Source organism: Hyperolius riggenbachi, chromosome 2 (assembly GCF_040937935.1).
Source record: "Hyperolius riggenbachi isolate aHypRig1 chromosome 2, aHypRig1.pri, whole genome shotgun sequence".
NCBI lineage: Eukaryota > Metazoa > Chordata > Amphibia > Anura > Hyperoliidae > Hyperolius > Hyperolius riggenbachi.
This window is the reverse complement of record NC_090647.1, coordinates 563,413,880-563,436,652: the sequence shown is the minus strand read 5'-3', so window position 1 is coordinate 563,436,652 and position 22,773 is coordinate 563,413,880.

Below are 22,773 nucleotides of genomic sequence, written 5' to 3'. Positions count from 1 at the left end.
CTGTATACCTAGCTATACACTACACCCCCACCCTCCACAACACTCCCAAACCTCTGTAAACACACCTCCCCCATCCTCCACCCAACACCTTGTCCCACAACATACTTTACAGCTTCTTCCTTTACATCTCCTGACAGGTTTGATACCCTTTTGGAGATGGTGAAGGATGACCTTAGGAAGAAGGATACCACGTTCAGGAGAGCAGTCACACCACAAGAACAACTACTCATCACACTGAGGTATGTAAAAACAAATTTTTTTATTGCAAAAACAACCACTTTCCAACATGGAAACATTCTTCCAACATGGAAGACAAAAAAATAACATATCTATGGTATAGCCCGGTCAGTTTTAAGGAACACCAACCACCAACTTTGTGCTGGAAGAGTTGTAGGGCATAGCTGCCCAAGTGTCTTTCGGGGACACCAGGCCCTAAAATTGAAGTGCTTCAAAAACCTAACCACTGGCACATGACCCTCTGAGCCATGGATGAAGGACACAGGGCAGTGAAAAGGCTAGGCCTCTCACCGACCAGTCAAGGTGTCCTTCATCCATGGCTCCAAGGGTCTTGTGCAAGTGGTTAGGAACAAGAACAAAGTGAGGAGCAAGAGGAACCGATGGCAGAGGTGCATGACTACAGGTGCAGTGCAACAGGCACAAGGTTGTGACCCAGGTAGTGTCTTTCGGGGACACAAGGCCCTAAAATTGAAGTGCTTCAAAAACCTAACCACTGGCACATGACCCTCTGAGCCATGGATGAAGGACACAGGGCAGTGAAAAGGCTAGGCCTCTCACCGACCAGTCAAGGTGTCCTTCATCCATGGCTCCAAGGGTCTTGTGCAAGTGGTTAGGAACAAGAACAAAGTGAGGAGCAAGAGGAACCGATGGCAGAGGTGCATGACTACAGGTGCAGTGCAACAGGCACAAGGTTGTGACCCAGGTAGTGTCTTTCGGGGACACCAGGCCCTAAAATTGAAGTGCTTCAAAAACCTAACCACTGGCACATGACCCTCTGAGCCATGGATGAAGGACACAGGGCAGTGAAAAGGCTAGGCCTCTCACCGACCAGTCAAGGTGTCCTTCATCCATGGCTCCAAGGGTCTTGTGCAAGTGGTTAGGAACAAGAACAAAGTGAGGAGCAAGAGGAACCGATGGCAGAGGTGCATGACTACAGGTGCAGTGCAACAGGCACAAGGTTGTGACCCAGGTAGTGTCTTTCGGGGACACCAGGCCCTAAAATTGAAGTGCTTCAAAAACCTAACCACTGGCACATGACCCTCTGAGCCATGGATGAAGGACACAGGGCAGTGAAAAGGCTAGGCCTCTCACCGACCAGTCAAGGTGTCCTTCACCCATGGCTCCAAGGGTCTTGTGCAAGTGATTAGGATCAACAAAGTAAGGAACAAGAGGAATCAAAGGCACAGGTGCAGGACTACAGGTGCTGTGCAACAGGCACAAGGTTGTGACCCAGGTAGTGTCTTTCGGGGACACCAGGCCCTAAATTATTAGTGCTTCTAAAACCTAACGACTGGCACAGGACCCTCTGAGCCATGGATGAAGGACACAGGTCAGTGAAAAGGCTAGGCCTCTCACCGACCAGTGAAGGTGTCCTTCACCCATGGCTCCAAGGGTCTTGTGCAAGTGATTAGGATCAACAAAGTAAGGAACAAGAGGAATCAAAGGCACAGGTGCAGGACTACAGGTGCAGTGCAACAGGCACAAGGTTGTGACCCAGGTAGTGTCTTTCGGGGACACCAGGCCCTAAATTATTAGTGCTTCTAAAACCTAACGACTGGCACAGGACCCTCTGAGCCATGGATGAAGGACACAGGTCAGTGAAAAGGCTAGGCCTCTCACCGACCAGTGAAGGTGTCCTTCACCCATGGCTCCAAGGGTCTTGTGCAAGTGATTAGGATCAACAAAGTAAGGAACAAGAGGAATCAAAGGCACAGGTGCAGGACTACAGGTGCAGTGCAACAGGCACAAGGTTGTGACCCAGGTAGTGTCTTTCGGGGACACCAGGCCCTAAAGTTCAAGTCCAGCAAAACCAAAAGTTAAAAAGCCCTGTGATGGTATCCTTCCTCCGAGGATCGGAGGTATTCAGAGGAGCATGTCCAGGAACAATTTGACTTTTTTTTTCAAATTGTATCGGCACCACTACTAGAAAAGGTGGGAGTTGCTGCCTGGAAATCTGGACTCTCTTGGGTGCTGGTCGTGGATGAGCTGGACCCTGACAGCGGTGGCCCATATTGACTGCCTCTGTAGCCGGTGTACATCTGTGATGATTGCCAGGTGGGCACCGCTGTTGGTTGTGGGGGTCTAAAAATTGGTGGTTGCAATAATGGCGTGTCCATGTGCTGTTTAATCACCTCCAGCAAATTGGAATGGCACGCCAGCAGGTTTTGTGAAGGCACCTTTTCAAGATATGGTATTAGAGACATCACAGTGTGAAAACACGGGTGTGCCTGCAATTTCAGTAGTTCCTTGCTTTGTTGATGCATTTGCTGCATCATGTTCTGCAGCTGGCCCACCGACTGATGATGCTGCGCACGCAGTTGGTCGATTTCTCCTCTGTGCATCTCATGCATCATTTTAAGCTCGTCCCTGTAGTGCCCATGTACAGCGTCGAGCTCACATTGCAGTGTAGTGATGTGGGACTTGTACTGCTCCATGATATGGCCCCTGTCCTCATCTTGCAACTGCCGGGTTATGAGAGTTTGGTGGCTCTGAAGAATCCCGAGAAGTCCGGAGACAGCCCCGGACATCTCGGACTCTGTCTCTCTCCTTGTTGGGGGGAGGGTACCTCGACGCCTCACTGGTGTGGTGGTCCTCACTAGTGTTGGGCGAACATCTAGATGTTCGGGTTCGGGCCGAACAGGCCGAACATGGCCGCGATGTTCGGGTGTTCGACCCGAACTCCGAACATAATGGAAGCCAATGGGGACCCGAACTTTTGTGCTTTGTAAAGCCTCCTTACATGCTACATACCCCAAATTTACAGGGTATTTGCACCTTGGGAGTGGGTACAAGAGGAAAAAAAAAATTAGCAAAAAGAGCTTATAGTTTTTGAGAAAATCGATTTTAAAGTTTCAAAGGGAAAACTGTCTTTTAAATGCGGGAAATGTCTGTTTTCTTTGCACAGGTAACATGCTTTTTGTCGGCATGCAGTCATAAATGTAATACATATAAGAGGTTCCAGGAAAAGGGACCGGTAACGCTAACCCAGCAGCAGCACACGTGATGGAACAAGAGGAGGGTGGCGCAGGAGGAGAAGGCCACGCTTTGTGACACAACAACCCAGGCCTTGCATGAGGACAAGAAGCGTGCGGATAGCAATTTGCATTTTGTCGCCATGCAGTCATAAATGTAATACAGATGAGAGGTTCAATAAACAGGGACCGGAAACGCTAACCCATCACAGATGTTCATTGTTCATGTTACTTGGTTGGGGTCCGGGAGTGTTGCGTAGTCGTTTCCAAACCAGGATTGATTCATTTTCATTTGAGTCAGACGGTCTGCATTTTCTGTGGAGAGGCGGATACGCCGCCGATCTGTGACGATGCCTCCGGCAGCACTGAAACAGCGTTCCGACATAACGCTGGCTGCCGGGCAAGCCAGCACCTCTATTGCGTACATTGCCAGTTTGTGCCAGGTGTCTAGCTTCGATACCCAATAGTTGAAGGGTGCAGATGGATTGTTCAACACAGCTACGCCATCTGACATGTAGTCCTTGACCATCTTCTCCAGGCGATCGGTGTTGGAGGTGGATCTGCACGCTTGCTGTTCTGTGTGCTGCTGCATGGGTGTCAGAAAATTTTCCCACTCCAAGGACACTGCCGATACCATTCCCTTTTGGGCACTAGCTGCGGCTTGTGTTGTTTGCTGCCCTCCTGGTCGTCCTGGGTTTGCGGAAGTCAGTCTGTCGGCGTACAACTGGCTAGAGGAGGGGGAGGATGTCAATCTCCTCTCTAAAGTCTCCACAAGGGCCTGCTGGTATTCTTCCATTTTGACCTGTCTGGCTCTTTCTTCAAGCAGTTTTGGAACATTGTGTTTGTACCGTGGATCCAGAAGGGTATAAACCCAGTAATTGGTGTTGTCCAGAATGCGCACAATGCGTGGGTCGCGTTCAATGCAGTCCTAGGCCGAAGAGGTCATAGCCTAGGGTCACAAAACCTGTTTATTGGGCAATTTCAATGGTGGCGAGTCTGACGTACATAAATCGCAGCAATGGTCGTTAGCAACGTCTGAATCTCACGAAATGTCTCATGCAGGTAGAAGACATATTGTTAGACTTGGGCTCCAAAGATGGGTTCCCTACATCTCTGCAAACCAGAGTTACAGGGCTCCAAATTTGGTAAAATCCCCCATAGGCTTTCATTGGGCCTCCTATTTACAGTTCCAAAATCTCACATCTTTTCAAAGGGCAATTACTCAGCAGTGGCAAATTTTCTAGCATTGTAGGGACCCTTAGGGGGAACATGACTGGTGAGTTTCGGGCCCCTAGGCCAAAGAGGTCATAGCCTAGGGTCACAAAAACCTGTTTATTTGGGCTATTTCAATGGTAGTGATGGTGACGTACATAAATCGCAGCAATGGCCGTTAGCAAAGTCTGCATCTCACGAAATGTCTCATGCAGGTAGAAGACATATTGTTAGACTTGGATTCCAAAGATGGGGTCCCTACATCTCTGCAAACCAGAGTTACAGGGGTCCAAAATTGGTAAAATCCCCCATAGGATTTCATTGGCTCCCTATTTCACTTTCCAAAATCTCACATCTTTTCAAAGGGCAATGGCTCAGCAGTACCAAATTTTCTAGCATTGTAGGGACCCTTAGGGGGAACATGACTGGTGAGTTTCGGGCCCCTAGGCCGAAGAGGTCATAGCCTAGGGTCACAAAAACCTGTTTATTGGGGCTATTTCAATGGTAGTGATGGTGACGTACATAAATCGCAGCAATAGCCGTTAGCAAAGTCTGAATCTCACGAAATGTCTCATGCAGGTAGAAGACATATTGTTAGACTTGGATTCCAAAGATGGGGTCCCTACATCTCTGCAAACCAGAGTTACAGGGGTCCAAAATTGGTAAAATCCCCCATAGGATTTCATTGGCTCCCTATTTCACTTTCCAAAATCTCACATCTTTTCAAAGGGCAATGGCTCAACAGTACCAAATTTTCTAGCATTGTAGGGACCCTTAGGGGGATCATGACTGGTGAGTTTTGCCACTGCTGAGCCATTGCCTTTGAAATGGTGTGAGATTTTGGAACGGTAAATAGGAGGCCCAATGAAAGCCTATGGGGGATTTTACCAATTTTGGACCCCTGTAACTCTGGTTTGCAGAGATGTAGGGACCCCATCTTTGGAATCTAAGTCTAACAATATGTCTTCTACCTGCATGAGACATTTCGTGAGATTCAGACGTTGCTAACGGCCATGGCTGAGATTTATGTACGCCACCATCACTACCATTGAAATAGCCCCAATAAACAGGTTTTTGTGACCCTAGGCTATGACCTCTTCGGCCTAGGGGCCCGAAACTCACCAGTCATGTTCCCCCTAAGGGTCCCTACAATGCTAGAAAATTTGGTACTGCTGAGCCATTGCCCTTTGAAAAGATGTGAGATTTTGGAAAGTGAAATAGGGAGCCAATGAAATCCTATGGGGGATTTTACCAATTTTGGACCCCTGTAACTCTGGTTTGCAGAGATGTAGGGACCCCATCTTTGGAATCCAAGTCTAACAATATGTCTTCTACCTGCATGAGACATTTCGTGAGATTCAGACTTTGCTAACGGCCATTGCTGCGATTTATGTACGTCACCATCACTACCATTGAAATAGCCCCAATAAACAGCTTTTTGTGACCCTAGGCTATGACCTCTTCGGCCTAGGGGCCCGAAACTCACCAGTCATGTTCCCCCTAAGGGTCCCTACAATGCTAGAAAATTTGGTACTGCTGAGCCATTGCCCTTTGAAAAGATGTGAGATTTTGGAAAGTGAAATAGGGAGCCAATGAAATCCTATGGGGGATTTTACCAATTTTGGACCCCTGTAACTCTGGTTTGCAGAGATGTAGGGACCCCATCTTTGGAATCCAAGTCTAACAATATGTCTTCTACCTGCATGAGACATTTCGTGAGATTCAGACTTTGCTAACGGCCATTGCTGCGATTTATGTACGTCACCATCACTACCATTGAAATAGCCCCAATAAACAGGTTTTTGTGACCCTAGGCTATGACCTCTTCGGCCTAGGGGCCCGAAACTCACCAGTCATGTTCCCCCTAAGGGTCCCTACAATGCTAGAAAATTTGGTACTGCTGAGCCATTGCCCTTTGAAAAGATGTGAGATTTTGGAAAGTGAAATAGGGAGGCAATGAAATCCTATGGGGGATTTTACCAATTTTGGACCCCTGTAACTCTGGTTTGCAGAGATGTAGGGACCCCATCTTTGGAATCCAAGTCTAACAATATGTCTTCTACCTGCATGAGACATTTCGTGAGATTCAGACTTTGCTAACGGCCATTGCTGCGATTTATGTACGTCACCATCACTACCATTGAAATAGCCCAAATAAACAGGTTTTTGTGACCCTAGGCTATGACCTCTTCGGCCTAGGGGCCCGAAACTCACCAGTCATGTTCCCCCTAAGGGTCCCTACAATGCTAGAAAATTTGGTACTGCTGAGCCATTGCCCTTTGAAAAGATGTGAGATTTTGGAAAGTGAAATAGGGAGCCAATGAAATCCTATGGGGGATTTTACCAATTTTGGACCCCTGTAACTCTGGTTTGCAGAGATGTAGGGACCCCATCTTTGGAATCCAAGTCTAACAATATGTCTTCTACCTGCATGAGACATTTCGTGAGATTCAGACTTTGCTAACGGCCATTGCTGCGATTTATGTACGTCACCATCACTACTATTGAAATAGCCCCAATAAACAGGTTTTTGTGACCCTAGGCTATGACCTCTTCGGCCTAGGGGCCCGAAACTCACCAGTCATGTTCCCCCTAAGGGTCCCTACAATGCTAGAAAATTTGGTACTGCTGAGCCATTGCCCTTTGAAAAGATGTGAGATTTTGGAAAGTGAAATAGGGAGCCAATGAAATCCTATGGGGGATTTTACCAATTTTGGACCCCTGTAACTCTGGTTTGCAGAGATGTAGGGACCCCATCTTTGGAATCCAAGTCTAACAATATGTCTTCTACCTGCATGAGACATTTCGTGAGATTCAGACGTTGCTAACGGCCATTGCTGCGATTTATGTACGTCAGACTCGCCACCATTGAAATTGCCCAATAAACAGGTTTTGTGACCCTAGGCTATGACCTCTTCGGCCTAGGACTGCATTGAACGTGACCCACGCATTGTGCGCATTCTGGACAACACCAATTACTGGGTTTATACCCTTCTGGATCCACGGTACAAACACAATGTTCCAAAACTGCTTGAAGAAAGAGCCAGACAGGTCAAAATGGAAGAATACCAGCAGGCCCTTGTGGAGACTTTAGAGAGGAGATTGACATCCTCCCCCTCCTCTAGCCAGTTGTACGCCGACAGACTGACTTCCGCAAACCCAGGACGACCAGGAGGGCAGCAAACAACACAAGCCGCAGCTAGTGCCCAAAAGGGAATGGTATCGGCAGTGTCCTTGGAGTGGGAAAATTTTCTGACACCCATGCAGCAGCACACAGAACAGCAAGCGTGCAGATCCACCTCCAACACCGATCGCCTGGAGAAGATGGTCAAGGACTACATGTCAGATGGCGTAGCTGTGTTGAACAATCCATCTGCACCCTTCAACTATTGGGTATCGAAGCTAGACACCTGGCACAAACTGGCAATGTACGCAATAGAGGTGCTGGCTTGCCCGGCAGCCAGCGTTATGTCGGAACGCTGTTTCAGTGCTGCCGGAGGCATCGTCACAGATCGGCGGCGTATCCGCCTCTCCACAGAAAATGCAGACCGTCTGACTCAAATTAAAATGAATCAATCCTGGATTGGAAACGACTACGCAACACTCCTGGACCCCAACCAAGTAACATGAACAATGAACATCTGTGATGGGTTAGCGTTTCCGGTCCCTGTTTATTGAACCTCTCATCTGTATTACATTTGTGACTGCATGGCGACAAAATGCAAATTGCTATCCGCACGCTTCTTGTCCTCATGCAAGGCCTGGGTTGTTGTGTCTCAGAGCGTGGCCTTCTCCTCCTGCGCCACCCTCCTCTTGTTCCATCACGTGTGCTGCTGCTGGGTTAGCGTTACCGGTCCCTTTTCCTGGAACCTCTTATATGTATTACATTTATGACTGCATGCCGACAAAAAGCATGTTACCTGTGCAAAGAAAACAGACATTTCCCGCATTTAAAAGACAGTTTTCCCTTTGAAACTTTAAAATCGATTTTCTCAAAAACTATAAGCTCTTTTTGCTAAATTTTTTTTTCCTCTTGTACCCACTCCCAAGGTGCACATACCCTGTAAATTTGGGGTATGTAGCATGTAAGGAGGCTTTACAAAGCACGAAAGTTCGGGTCCCCATTGACTTCCATTATGTTCGGAGTTCGGCCATGTTCGGCCCGAACCCGAACATCTAGATGTTCGCCCAACACTACACGTGACCCGTTCGGCCAATCACAGCGCTAGCCGAACGTTCGGGTAACGTTCGGCCATGCGCTCTTAGTTCGGCCATATGGCCGAACAGTTTGGCCGAACACCATCAGGTGTTCGGCCGAACCCGAACATCACCCGAACAGGGTGATGTTCTGCAGAACCCGAACAGTGGCGAACACTGTTCGCCCAACACTAGTCCTCACTGGTGGTGTGGCAGCATCTTCCCGTCCTCTGGCCTGTGTCGGGGTTGCCCTGCGCGCTGGTTGTGCTGCAGTCTCTCGGTGCTCCTCATTTTGTTCTTGTTCCCCTGGAGCTTCCATAGCGGTCGATTGTGGAGGTTCAGCTTCTTCCACACTCGGTCCTGCAACCTCAACATCCAAGCTCTCTTCTGCCAAGTCATCATCAAAGGACGGAGTTGTGATTAAGGACTCCCTCCTCCTACTCCTCGCCTCGGGGCAATAGGTTACATCGGCGACGTCATCATCCACCAAGCTCTCCTCACTGCTGAACCGTGCCTCCTGGGTCGGTTCCTCTTGCTCCAAATTGTCTTCAGTCCTGTAGATAAAAAAAATATTTATTGGTGTGCCAAACAGCATGTGGCGTCAATTCACAGAGCTAGCAAACACTAGCAATCACTTTATCACCCGTTTCTACCCAACATTTGATAAAGCTTGTGAGAAAAGTTCGCTAGCCATGGGAATTGAGGCCATAGCAATACATGGCCGAAGTCATGGTAAATGAGCTCTCAGTTCCTGCCCACAGTAGTGGTACTTACAGTCTAGGTTCCAGGCTTGCATTGATGAAAGACAATTGCTTGGCAAATTGGTAGTCTTTTTGTCGCCTTCCCCCGCCACTGCCACTTCGTTCGGCAAGTTTTTTCTTCCGTAGCCATTTCACATATGCATCCCGTATATTGCGCCACCTTGTCTTGTACCTTTCTCCTGTAACGACATGAAAAATTGATTTCGATTATTTCTCTTGTAGGTACATTGCAACTGGACAAACATATACATCGCTACATGTCACATTTCGTATTGGGAAGAGCACGGTGGCAGGCATCGTTGTGAGGACTTCGAGGATCCTTTGGACGCGACTGAGGGCCAGATACATGCCTGTGCCGGACACCACGAAATGGGAGGAGATCGCCCAGGGCTTCTGGACCGAGTGCAAGTTTCCTAATTGTGTTGGCGCACTGGATGGGAAACACATCCGGATTCAGAAACACGTGGGGAGTGGCAGCCATTATTTCAACTATAAAAAATACTTCAGCATTGTTCTAATGGCAGTGGCAGATGCGGACTACAAGTTTGTGTACGTGGATGTGGGGTCGTACGGTAGTTCCAATGACTCTGGAATTTTCCAGCGTACGACCCTTTGCCGGCTGATGGAGGAAGGCAGACTGCGTCTCCCCCGTGACAGACCCTGGCCTGGGACAAGGGCACCGGCCTACCCCTATGTGTTTGTGGGGGACGAGGCCTTCGCCCTGTCCGACCATGTAATGCGTCCGTACCCAGACAGGGGACTTGATGCCAGCCAGCTACACTTCAATGCTCGGTTGAGCCGTGCAAGGAGAATGGTGGAGTGCACATTTGGGATCCTGGTGTCAAAGTGGAGGGTGTTCCACACGCCCATGCTGCTGAAACCGGGCAACGCAGTTGTCGTGGTGAAGGCAGCATGCATCCTCCACAACTTTGTGCGGCAGGAGGAAAGAGAGACTCCGGAACCCCCGAATGTGCTTCCACTAATGCCCCTGCGGAGGTATGCAACCAGGCCAAGGGTAGTGTCACTGCGGAACAGGGACCAACTGAGACTTTATTTTACCACACCACCTGGACGAGGGTGAATGTTTGGTTTTTAATATGTTTTGTTGAAATGTGTTTATTTTGGAGTTTCAAGTTTGAGTGATTTTAAATGTATTAATTTTTTACAATAAATTGATGTATAATAATTGGTCATTGTGTATGTTTTATGTGCACAGGTGGGGTACATCGCAGGTGGGTGGGATACATCACAGGTGGGTGGGATACAGCACAGGTGGGTGGGATACAGCACAGGTGGGGTACAGGTGGGTGGTATACATCACAGGTGGGATACATCACAGGTGGGGTAGAGGTGGGTGGGATACATCACAGGTGGGGTAGAGGTGGGTGGGATACATCACAGGTGGGGTAGAGGTGGGTGGGATACATCACAGGTGGGGTAGAGGTGGGTGGGATACATCACAGGTGGGGTACAGGTGGGTGGGATACATCACAGGTGGGGTACAGGTGGGTGGGATACATCACAGGTGGGGTACAGGTGGGTGGGATACATCACAGGTGGGGTACAGGTGGGTGGGATACATCACAGGTGGGTGGGATACATCACAGGTGGGTGGGATACATCACAGGTGGGATACATCACAGGTGGGATACATCACAGGTGGGGTACAGGTGGGTGGGATACATCACAGGTGGGGTAGAGGTGGGTGGGATACATCACAGGTGGGGTACTGGTGGGTGGGATACATCACAGGTGGGATACATCACAGGTGGGGTAGAGGTGGGTGGGATACATCACAGGTGGGGTAGAGGTGGGTGGGATACATCACAGGTGGGGTAGAGGTGGGTGGGATACATCACAGGTGGGGTAGAGGTGGGTGGGATACATCACAGGTGGGGTACAGGTGGGTGGGATACATCACAGGTGGGGTAGAGGTGGGTGGGATACATCACAGGTGGGGTACAGGTGGGTGGGATACATCACAGGTGGGGTACAGGTGGGTGGGATACATCACAGGTGGGTGGGATACATCACAGGTGGGTGGGATACATCACAGGTGGGATACATCACAGGTGGGATACATCACAGGTGGGGTACAGGTGGGTGGGATACATCACAGGTGGGGTAGAGGTGGGTGGGATACATCACAGGTGGGGTACAGGTGGGTGTGATACATCACAGGTGGGGTAGAGGTGGGTGGGATACATCACAGGTGGGGTAGAGGTGGGTGGGATACATCACAGGTGGGGTACAGGTGGGTGGGATACATCACAGGTGGGGTAGAGGTGGGTGGGATACATCACAGGTGGGGTACAGGTGGGTGGGATACATCACAGGTGGGGTACAGGTGGGTGGGATACATCACAGGTGGGTGGGATACATCACAGGTGGGTGGGATACATCACAGGTGGGATACATCACAGGTGGGATACATCACAGGTGGGGTACAGGTGGGTGGGATACATCACAGGTGGGTGGGATACAGCACAGGTGGGGTACAGGTGGGTGGGATACATCACAGGTGGGGTAGAGGTGGGTGGGATACATCACAGGTGGGGTACTGGTGGGTGGGATACATCACAGGTGGGATACATCACAGGTGGGGTACAGGTGGGTGTGATACATCACAGGTGGGGTACAGGTGGGTGGGGAACAGGTGGGTGGGCCACGGGTGGGTGGGCAACACGTGGGTGACACAAATCCATAGCAAAAGTTGAATACATCACAAGCTTAAACCACAAGCCCCCCCCCAAAAAACTTCTAGTCAACATACCCTCTGTGCCTTGCTGTCTTTTGCTCAAGTTCTCAAAGTCCTCCACATACAGCTTGGCAATTTTTTTCCACAGGCCTCTGCATTTTTTGATGTTGCTGTGGTCCGCATCCCCCTTGTCCCACAGGGCTGGTACCTGCTGCACCTGTAGGATGAGGTCTTCTGATGTGTAGGGCCTCACCCCCTCGCTATCAGACAGATCCTGCTCCATATTGCTGCCAAAGAGCTCCAGCATGAAGTCACTGCTGCTCCACTCTGTGAACGCTGGTGCCATGTGGTCCCCATCCAAAATGGCCACCATACCATAGAGTCTGCATAGGAAGTGTGGTACAACATCCGGTTTTTATAGCCAGTGTGTTGTGCGCTCTCCGGTTCTCATTGGTTTCCATTGGCCGGATGCAACATTCCGGCTCCGGTCCGGATACGTCAGCCGGACCAGCCGGACCAAAAAATAGCGCATGTTGGAACGGACGCCGCAGTCCGGATCCGGTCCGGCTCCGGTCCGGACGAAACGGACGCATGTGAACGGTCGCATAGACTTTCATTGCTATGCCGTGCGTCCGTTTCGTCCGGTCCGCATGCGGTCCGGCTCCGGCACGGCTCCGGCACGGCGATTCCGGATAGCAACCGCTAATGTGAACCGGGCCTAAATGGGGCAAATATTACTTCATGCGGCCACGGAGTCCCACGGCTGGGACACCCGGTGGCCAAAAGTGGGACATAACCTGGAACACATTACAGCCTGGGACAGGGGACCCTGAACCTGGGACGTGTCCCAGGTAAAACGGGACGTCTGGTCAGGGTAAGTAAAGAGGCCCTGTAGTGACATAGTAGAATGCAGTAAATTATTCAGGATAACCACTTTTACGGCAACCAATATTTTTTGTCGCTTTCCCCTGCTTACTGTTAATTCAATGGGCCTGTATTGCGGTGTCCAAATTTCCTGCTACCCACAAGAAGACCTGGTTATATTAGCAGCCAGTGAAGGTGTAAGCTGGTCTGTTCCTCACCTGTGACTGTCAGATATGTCCCATTTCCATGCACAGAATTGAGGGTGATTGTGAGATACACAGAGCAGATGTAGAGTCCGGTGTCATTAGCTGTGACAGAGGAGATGACCAGAGAGTTCCGTGTAACTGTCATCCTAGAAGAATTCTGCAGTTTCATGGTTCCATTTATAACCCAGCTGATTGTTATATTATCATTCTCCTTGCCCTTCCTGACATCACAGGTCATGTTGGCGGTGTCACCCTCATACAGATGCCGGGAAGGAGGATGCTGGGACACCTGCAGAGCGCCAACACCTGGGGGAGAACAAACATCACAGTCTTTGACATGATGTATAATTGTTTTTATTTCCTTTTTCTCTCAGAATTTTATTTCATAGTGCATTATACACAATTAAAATCAAAACCTAAACTGTACCTTCTAGCCCTCATATATGGAGCAGTAGGACAGCCAGCATGGTGGCTGAGTGGTCAACTCTCTCATCTTGCTGCACTAGATTCCTGGATTCAATCCCCACCACTGCATGTACTTAGCTTGACTGACCTCCGCATGGATTACATGGGTCAGATTCTTAAATCATGCCTTGTATTGCAGGCCTAGCTCATGGCACTAAAAAAGATTGCCAATAACAACTATAAAAACAGGTACTTTATTGTTTATTACTAGTCTAGCAAAGTCAAATGATTGCTCCATTGATTTTAATGGCAGGCAAACTTCAAAACTTTCAGGGCATCTCTGCAGTGACAATTTAAAAAAAAAGAGGTACAAAGTGTCCAAAACCCTAGAGATTGCCCAAACGGTTCAGTTCCCAGAGAATTTCCACTGTTTGCATCCATGGCGAACAGCGAACATTTGGCGTGTTCGACCTATACATCATCATTGAGCTAAACTTTGACCCCTTACCTCACAGTCAGCAGACACATGGCAGCCAATCAGCTAGCACCCCCTCCTGGACTCACCACCCCCTATCAAAAAGCAGTTGTGGTGGCCATATTGGATTCATTCTCTGCTGGCTGCTGACTGTTAGTGAGAGCAGGGACAGACTTGCTGCAGATAGGTAGGGAAAGCATTAGCTAGGCCTGTGTTCTTTTTCCTTACTGACTACTTGCTGAAAGCACCCCAAATAGCCCTTTTGTAGGCTAGCACATCGGTCTCCTGTGGTTTTTTGTGTGTGAGACACTCCACAGCCCACTGACACCCAGAGCTGTGTGCACACTACTGCTGTTGCCTCATTAAGTTGCAGGCACAGAACCACTCCAGTGCATTAGTTCGGACTGTATTTTGATAGTACTATTGCATTTCTCTGTGTGAGACACTCCACAGCCCACTGATACTCACAGCTGTGCACCATACTACTGCTATTGTTTGCCACATTAGTAACAAGCACAGTTGCACTCCAGTGCATTATGTTTCACTGTATTCTGATAGTACTATTGAATTTCTCTTTGTGTGACACTACACAGCCCACTGACACCCAGAGCTGTTCACAGCTGTGTGCAACCATAGCTGTGTTCTGAAAATGATTTGATTTCTGCCCTTTGGGGATTAAAACCTGACTCCGCGGCAACTGCATAATTTTTGGTGGGACTTTTGGCATGGACCCCCCTCCAGCATGCTACAGCCCAGGTGTTAGACACCTTGAAACACATTTCCCATCACTTTTGTGGCCAGAAAGAGTCCCTGTAGGTTTTAAAATTCACCTGCCCATTGAAGTCTATGGCGGTTTGCCAGGTTCACATGTTCACGAACATTTGCGGAAGTTCGTGTTTGCTGTTCGCGAACCCAAAACTTGATGTTCAGACTATCTCTATCAATGGCAAAATAGTTATACCAAAATATTTTATGTAACCGCTTTTTATAATGTATTTTTTTTTTAAAGAAATGTCAAAGGCCACTGAGTCTGACTTTAGGGGTTAATAGCACAGCCCTCATACATGCTAGAACCACCAAATTTACAGGGTATTTCAAGATTGCAGTGGCAAAAAGAGGACATTTTTTTTTCCAAAAGAATGATTTTAAATTTATGATAGGAAAAAGCTTATTTTTTAAATGCTGTTAAATGTCAGATAATGTATCGACCTATCGGTAGTGTAAATTTTCATATATTAAAAGAAAGAGCAGTCAATTTCATGCCAAGGGGTCCATATGCAGTGCGTAATGACCACCAGGAAACCCGTGGAATTGGCAATGCTTTGGCTAGGGATTGCTGTATAGCAGCCGTATTGCTGTATAAGGATCCCTGGCAAATTTAGTATTAATGATTTGGCCATTAAATAGTAGAATAAAAAAAAATGACATGGGGTCTTACCTCCCAAACCCTTTGTCACCCATGCAGGCTATAACACCAAGAATGTGGAGCCCAGACTGTGTGGGCCTCCTCACCCTAAGCTATACCAGCCCACATGGTCCATGGTGGGGGAAGGGGCTTAAATCAAACAAGGGTGCAGAAAATACAGTCAAACTCAAGTCAAGCATCTGATATGTATATTTGTTTAGGATCTATGGGCCATATTCTATTCCAGGTGATAAGTAGCTTTCAAATGCGATCTACTTAATACCTTGCCATCGCGTGAGGAATACCAGCAAATCCTATTGCCAGCATCACTCATGCGTTGGCCGATTGTTAGACGAAAGCCTGAACGATGCTCCCATATCCAGGACGAAGGGGAGCGGGGTTTGCGCTGTTGTGTTGTCCTTCAGCACTACGGCACTGCTGCCTGGCTCTCCCAGGAGATGCGCACGACTCGCAAAACATCTGCTGCCATCTTCTGCTGCTGCATCCGGGGGTCTCTTTTAATAAAGGAGACGCTTTATTAATCAAGCCTGAATGCAAAAAACTCTGAGCCCTGGCAAATCATCTCTTAACTCCTACTGGGGCTCCCCATTGGTTCACTGTCTGGACCAATGAAAATCCCCATTGGTCCAGATCAGGGGTCAGGAACCTTTTTGGGTGAGAGAGCCATAAACGCCACATATTTTAAAATACAATTCCGTGAGAGCCATACCATATGTTTCAAACTGGGACAGTAGGGCTCACGTCCCTGTTACCATGGTGATGTGTATACAGTTGATCCTCCAGGCAGCGGAAGTGTCAGACACATCTTCAGCTTCTCTTTGGTTTTAGCAACATCAGCAATTTCCCCGAGAGCCAGACAGGAGGAATACCGACCAACAGCTTGTACAATTAGCTAGCTAACTTGGGGGTTGATTCACTTTGTAGGACGAGATTCCCGCACTTTGTCCCAAAAGGCTGCCTTTCAAGTGACAGGCAGCCTATTGGGCCAATAAAAGTGTGGGGATTTCATCCTACAAAGTCACTGGACCTGTCAGGGTCCAGAGTGGGACAAATGGAGAAGCTGTTCATTTTGGGGGGAGCGCGAGTAAGTTAGTAGTGCATTCTACAGCAGTAGTGTGCCTACTTCGAAAATGTTACTTGCACTGCCACACTAAGCTGCGCTGCTTGGGCAGTGTAGCTTAGTGAATCAACCCCTACTGATTTGTCTGTGAGCCAGATGTAGCCATCAAAAGAGCCATAGGTTCCCTACCCCTGGTTCAGATAGTGAACCAATGGGGAGCCCCGGGGGAGCTTCAAAAATGCATTGCCTGGGCTCAGAGACTACGGTGAGGGGCGGCGGATGTTCAGCCTGGTCAGTTGCTCAGCTGCAGGGTTGCCTGCTTGAGCTGCGGTGCTGGGGGAGGGGTTCAGTGCTGAACGAACGGACCGACAGGGAGCTGTGGGGGTCTCTTTTTTTAAAGGAGACCCTTAGAGTCAGTGGCGGTAGACATGTATTAGCGTGTTTAGACCTGCTTTTTGCATCAGGCCCTATGAATCAAAGTAGGCTGAGGATCAACAGGAGAGCCAAGCAATCTGCATTGTTTATAAGGAAATAAATATGGCAGTCTCCATATACAGTACCTCTCAGGACATCTGTCCATTAAAATAAAAGCACAGCACAAAATTGTGAACTCATTTTAAAATAATCTTTTCTAAACTAAATTACGCTGACATTGGCCAAACAAAATTTTATTTGTGGAATACATTGATGTGACCATAAAATAGAACTTTTCTTTCTCAGATTTATTTAAAATAAACAATGAGCTTATGTGCTGTAAATAGATGGTCTAAATGATTATTGAATTCACTAAAGTAGAGGAAAATATGGTGCGGCACTCCTATTCATGTGTCCAGTGGAAGGGTAAAATAAGCAAAATCACTCTCACCGTCTCCAGTCAGGTCCTTGCTGCTAGCCACTTGTTAGACGTGTGCTCCGCTGTGTTACAGGGATAGAGAATCAATTCATAATGGTGGAGAGAAGAAATACGTGCACCTTCCGTCTTGAATAATCCGTGTTTTATTGCAGCAGTGAAGATAAAATCACATTGGACACTGTATTGTAGTCAAAAATTAGTTAACATACCATATTGTGGAGCGATGAAGGTGAAGGAGGTGGGCGGCGGGTGTAGAGGCGGAGAGCGACGGCCGTTTCGTGTCGCGGGGACACTTGGTCACGCTGCGTTCCACCAGAATACGGAGGGGCGGCCGATTCAGGATTAAGACGGAGATAGACTCCGCCTCTTCCGGAATGGTCGTCCTCTCTGTGATTGGAGTAGCGGGGACAGCCACGTCAAATGCGTCAGGCGTAATGTACCTAGTGCGTGCGTCCAAAGAGGCGTCCACAAAGAAACTACATTACCCATAAACCAACCTGCAGAGCAACTGTAATACAGGTCAGCCGCATATAATACGTTAGTAAAAAGCCCTAATTAGGGTATAAATTGGACAGGAGAAACATTTTAACATCTCATAATCCTGGGTAAAAGTGTTTCTATACTTTGGTACAGGAAAGTGGGTTATATTTACAAAAGCCCAACCATCATGCCTGTGCTGTCAGACCTGGCTAGCCCCGCATACTAAGACTGTGCCAACATATTTAAAATATTTAAAGTGGCAGTGACTCATTATTAGTGAAACAAACAGTAAAAACAAACTGGACACTCAGCAGCTGTCAATGGACAAGTGGGTAACACCCAATATTAAATATTACTCATTAGGAAGAAAGGGAGGGGGGGGGGAGAAATTCTCCCATATTATAAATCGGAGGTTGAGGACAGGAGGAGTCTAAGTGGATGAATAAATCATATAGGGATATGTAAAGACCATCAGTAGCTCCAAATAGCGCAACAAAGGCCACTATTTTTTAAAAAGAGAAATTATATATATATAGATGGATACACATTTCTGTCGGGCGATTAGCCCACACCTCCCCACATAAATTTAACACATGTAGGGAGTATAAGTGGTGTAGTTGCATCTATGGGCACAAAGAGGGCAAAACATATTCCAACGATTTATGAGTGCCTTAACGTATGAGGCTCATTATCACTATAGCACACCAAACGGGACAAATGTATCTAGGAGTTACAGCTTGTATATACAAAGGGCTGTACTCGTTTTATCAGCCATATGAGGAACTTCCATGCTGCAGAAGGCAAAGGAATAAAATTTGCCGGTTTGATGAAAGTAGAAAACCCACGGAGGGGTGGGGACCGTGACAAAATACTTCTGAGAGAAGAGACCAAATTGATCATAAGGACTGAAGCAATGGGCCCCTTGGGAATGAATGATAAAATAGAGATGGCTAGCACATTAGATCCATGAAATTGAGTTGGGAATTCTTCTTCTTTTTTCCATTGTATATACAAGCTGTAACTCCTAGATACATTTGTCCCGTTTGGTGTGCTATAGTGATAATGAGCCTCATACGTTAAGGCACTCATAAATCGTTGGAATATGTTTTGCCCTCTTTGTGCCCATAGATGCAACTACACCACTTATACTCCCTACATGTGTTAAATTTATGTGGGGAGGTGTGGGCTAATCGCCCGACAGAAATGTGTATCTATCTATATATATATAATTTCTCTTTTTAAAAAATAGTGGCCTTTGTTGCGCTATTTGGAGCTACTGATGGTCTTTACATATCCCTATATGATTTATTCATCCACTTAGACTCCTCCTGTCCTCAACCTCCGATTTATAATATGGGAGAATTTCTCCCCCCCCCCCTCCCTTTCTTCCTAATGAGTAATATTTAATATTGGGTGTTACCCACTTGTCCATTGACAGCTGCTGAGTGTCCAGTTTGTTTTTACTGTTTGTTTCACTAATAATGAGTCACTGCCACTTTAAATATTTTAAATATGTTGGCACAGTCTTAGTATGCAGGGCTAGCCAGGTCTGACAGCACAGGCATGATGGTTGGGCTTTTGTAAATATAACCCACTTTCCTGTACCAAAGTATAGAAACACTTTTACCCAGGATTATGAGATGTTAAAATGTTTCTCCTGTCCAATTTATACCCTAATTAGGGCTTTTTACTAACGTATTATATGCGGCTGACCTGTATTACAGTTGCTCTGCAGGTTGGTTTATGGGTAATGTAGTTTCTTTGTGGACGCCTCTTTGGACGCACGCACTAGGTACATTACGCCTGACGCATTTGACGTGGCTGTCCCCGCTACTCCAATCACAGAGAGGACGACCATTCCGGAAGAGGCGGAGTCTATCTCCGTCTTAATCCTGAATCGGCCGCCCCTCCGTATTCTGGTGGAACGCAGCGTGACCAAGTGTCCCCGCGACACGAAACGGCCGTCGCTCTCCGCCTCTACACCCGCCGCCCACCTCCTTCACCTTCATCGCTCCACAATATGGTATGTTAACTAATTTTTGACTACAATACAGTGTCCAATGTGATTTTATCTTCACTGCTGCAATAAAACACGGATTATTCAAGACGGAAGGTGCACGTATTTCTTCTCTCCACCATTATGGTCTAAATGATTATTGTTGACAGGAACGATCTGTTTGCCGATTGTTTTTCTGATCAATTTTCTGATCACTTCTTTACAAAGTTGATCAGAAAAACAATTGGGAATCAGATCGGATCTGTTGGAAAGAATTGATTTGACCGTCAGTCTGACGGAAAATTGCATTGTGTGTCCTAAGCATTAAACTAACCATTAACAACACAATGCAGAACAAGATAATAAAAGCAACTGAATCCAGGTTTCAGGATTACTATTCCTAATCTTTAGGGGTGGGGAAGGAAGTTATACTTCCAGGCAAAATCTGCCCCTCTCTCCTTCCTTGACATACCTGTGGTGAGGGTCAGTAGTAGCAGTGTCAGAGTCATTGTTGATTCTAGCTGGAAGATCTAACATGCCTGTCAGCTATCAGCCCAGTGCTCCACCCACACACCCCCAAGCAGACCACATGCTGTATGCTGGAGTTTTACTGACAAGTGGTTGTTACCATATCAGACAAGAACTAGCAGTCAAGATACTGTAAACTGTCTCACTTATGGTAGCCATCAGTGGTGTACCTAACATAAGGTTGGCTGCAGGTGCTCACAGTACCAGGTGTAGCCATGGCTAGGGGTGCCACTGTGGTGCTCAGTAACTGTGTTCTTCCGTGTGAGACCTTTTTTCTTAGTTCCGGTAACATTCTGGAAAATAGAAGCAGGCAGTGCAGGGACTGTACTACTTCCTGCACTAGATGAAGCACCCCTCCCTTTCCTGTCCCGTAGACAATGTGTCTCCTCACTCTCTACACACAGCCTGCAGTGAGTGAATGTGCAGAGCAGCAGGGTAAGTAGAGAGAATGATTGCTGTGCTGCAGCTGGGACATTAGCAGGGAGAGGTGGCAGGATGTGTTTAGTGCTTCAGAAGTTGTCTAAATTTGCAGAAACATGCTTAGTCCTCTAACACGTCAACCCTCCTATCAAAATAATTGGTTGTTTTAGGGGGGTGTCTGTAACTAATCAGCACCGGCGCTGTGTCCCCCTATTGTAAATTTCCCCCCGATGCCCAGTGTAAAGTATACATTACCTGTCCGCGGCCTGCACTTGTCCCCAGCTGGCTTCCTGGATTCCTTCTGCTTACATGCGCCCCACATGGTTTCTTAGTAAGGGTGCACATGTGTGCCATCACACGCGCGCCCTTACTAGGAAACCACGTGGGGTGTGCGTATATGGAGAGGGTAATGCGCCCGGAGCAGCGAAGGGACAAGCACAGGCTGTGGATAGGTAATGTATCCTTAACACTGGGCACCTGGGGGGACATTTACAATAAGGGGGCACAGCGTCAGGGGTTTTGCTGCATTCGTTAGGAAATTGCATGCCATTACCACCAAGCACCCGATCGAGCAACATCTTGCAGCAGGGTCGGACTGGGACACTAAGGGCCCACCAGGAAAGCTTCAGCCTGGGCAACCCCCCCCCCCACCCCGCCCGATCACCCCCCCGATCTCCTCTACCCACCCCCATTTTGGGCTCACATACGCATGTACTCTAGAAATTTTGCACTATATATATATATATATATATATATATACATAATTTGGTAGGACATTAGATTATGGTATGAAATAGATTGTGAGCACTTTTGAGGACAGTCCCCAACAGGGAGATGTCCACATGCAGCGCGACACAGCAAAATGAATGGGTGTCACCACACACTGGAACATGGACCAGATACATGTTAGATAAAATAATCAAGTAGTTAGATGCCTCATGATAATTCATCAAGTAGTCAAATAAAAATATTAAGTAGTCCAGTTCTGTCCAACTTCGTGGGCAATGGAGGGCCACTTTTCTGCCAGATCACAAGGTGGAGAGCTGAACCACCCCCCCCCCCCCCCCAAGAAAAAAAGCAAGAAAAAAATCTAGTAGCAGTCTCCATACAAAATGCACCCACATTGGCAGCACATTTCCCCACATAATGCAACCACATTGGCAGCACATTTCCCCACATAATGCAACCACATTGGCAGCATACTTCCCCACAAAATGCAACCAGATTGGCAGCACATTTCCCCACAAAATGCAACCAGATTGGCAGCACATTTCCCCACAAAATGCAACCACATTGGCAGCACATTTCCCCACAAAATGCAACCAGATTGGCAGCAAATTTCTCCACAAAATGCAACCAGATTGGCAGCACATTTCCCCACAAAATGCAACCAGATTGGCAGCACATTTCCCCACAAAATGCAACCAGATTGGCAGCACATTTCCCCACAAAATGCACCCAGATTGGCAGCACATTTCCCCACAAAATTCAATCAGATTGGCAGCACATTTCCCCACAAAATGCACCCAGATTGGCAGCACATTTCCCCACAAAATGCAACCAGATTGGCAGTACATTTCCCCACAAAATGCAACCAAATTGGCAGCACATTTCCCCACAAAATGCAATCAGATTGGCAGCAGATCTCCCCCAAAAAGAGAGGGCCTGGTGGGAAGGTCTATAGGTGTCCCCAGTTTAGGTAGCCATGTACAGTATATAGGTGTCCTCAGTTTAGGTAGCCAGGTCTAAAGGGGTCGCCAGTTTAGTTAGCCAGGTCTATAGGTGCCCCAAGTTTAGTCAGGTCTATAGGTGTCCCCAGTTTAGCCAGGTCTAGACTAGGCAGCCTGAAGGCGGAGCAGCGGCAAGCACAGAGCAGCTCCCTCACCTTGAGGCCTCCCCTTCGCCGCTCCTCCCTCCTGGCTAGAATGAGCAGCGGCAGCGACTCAGCGAGCAGGCAAAAACGTTCTACTTACTATTTCCTGC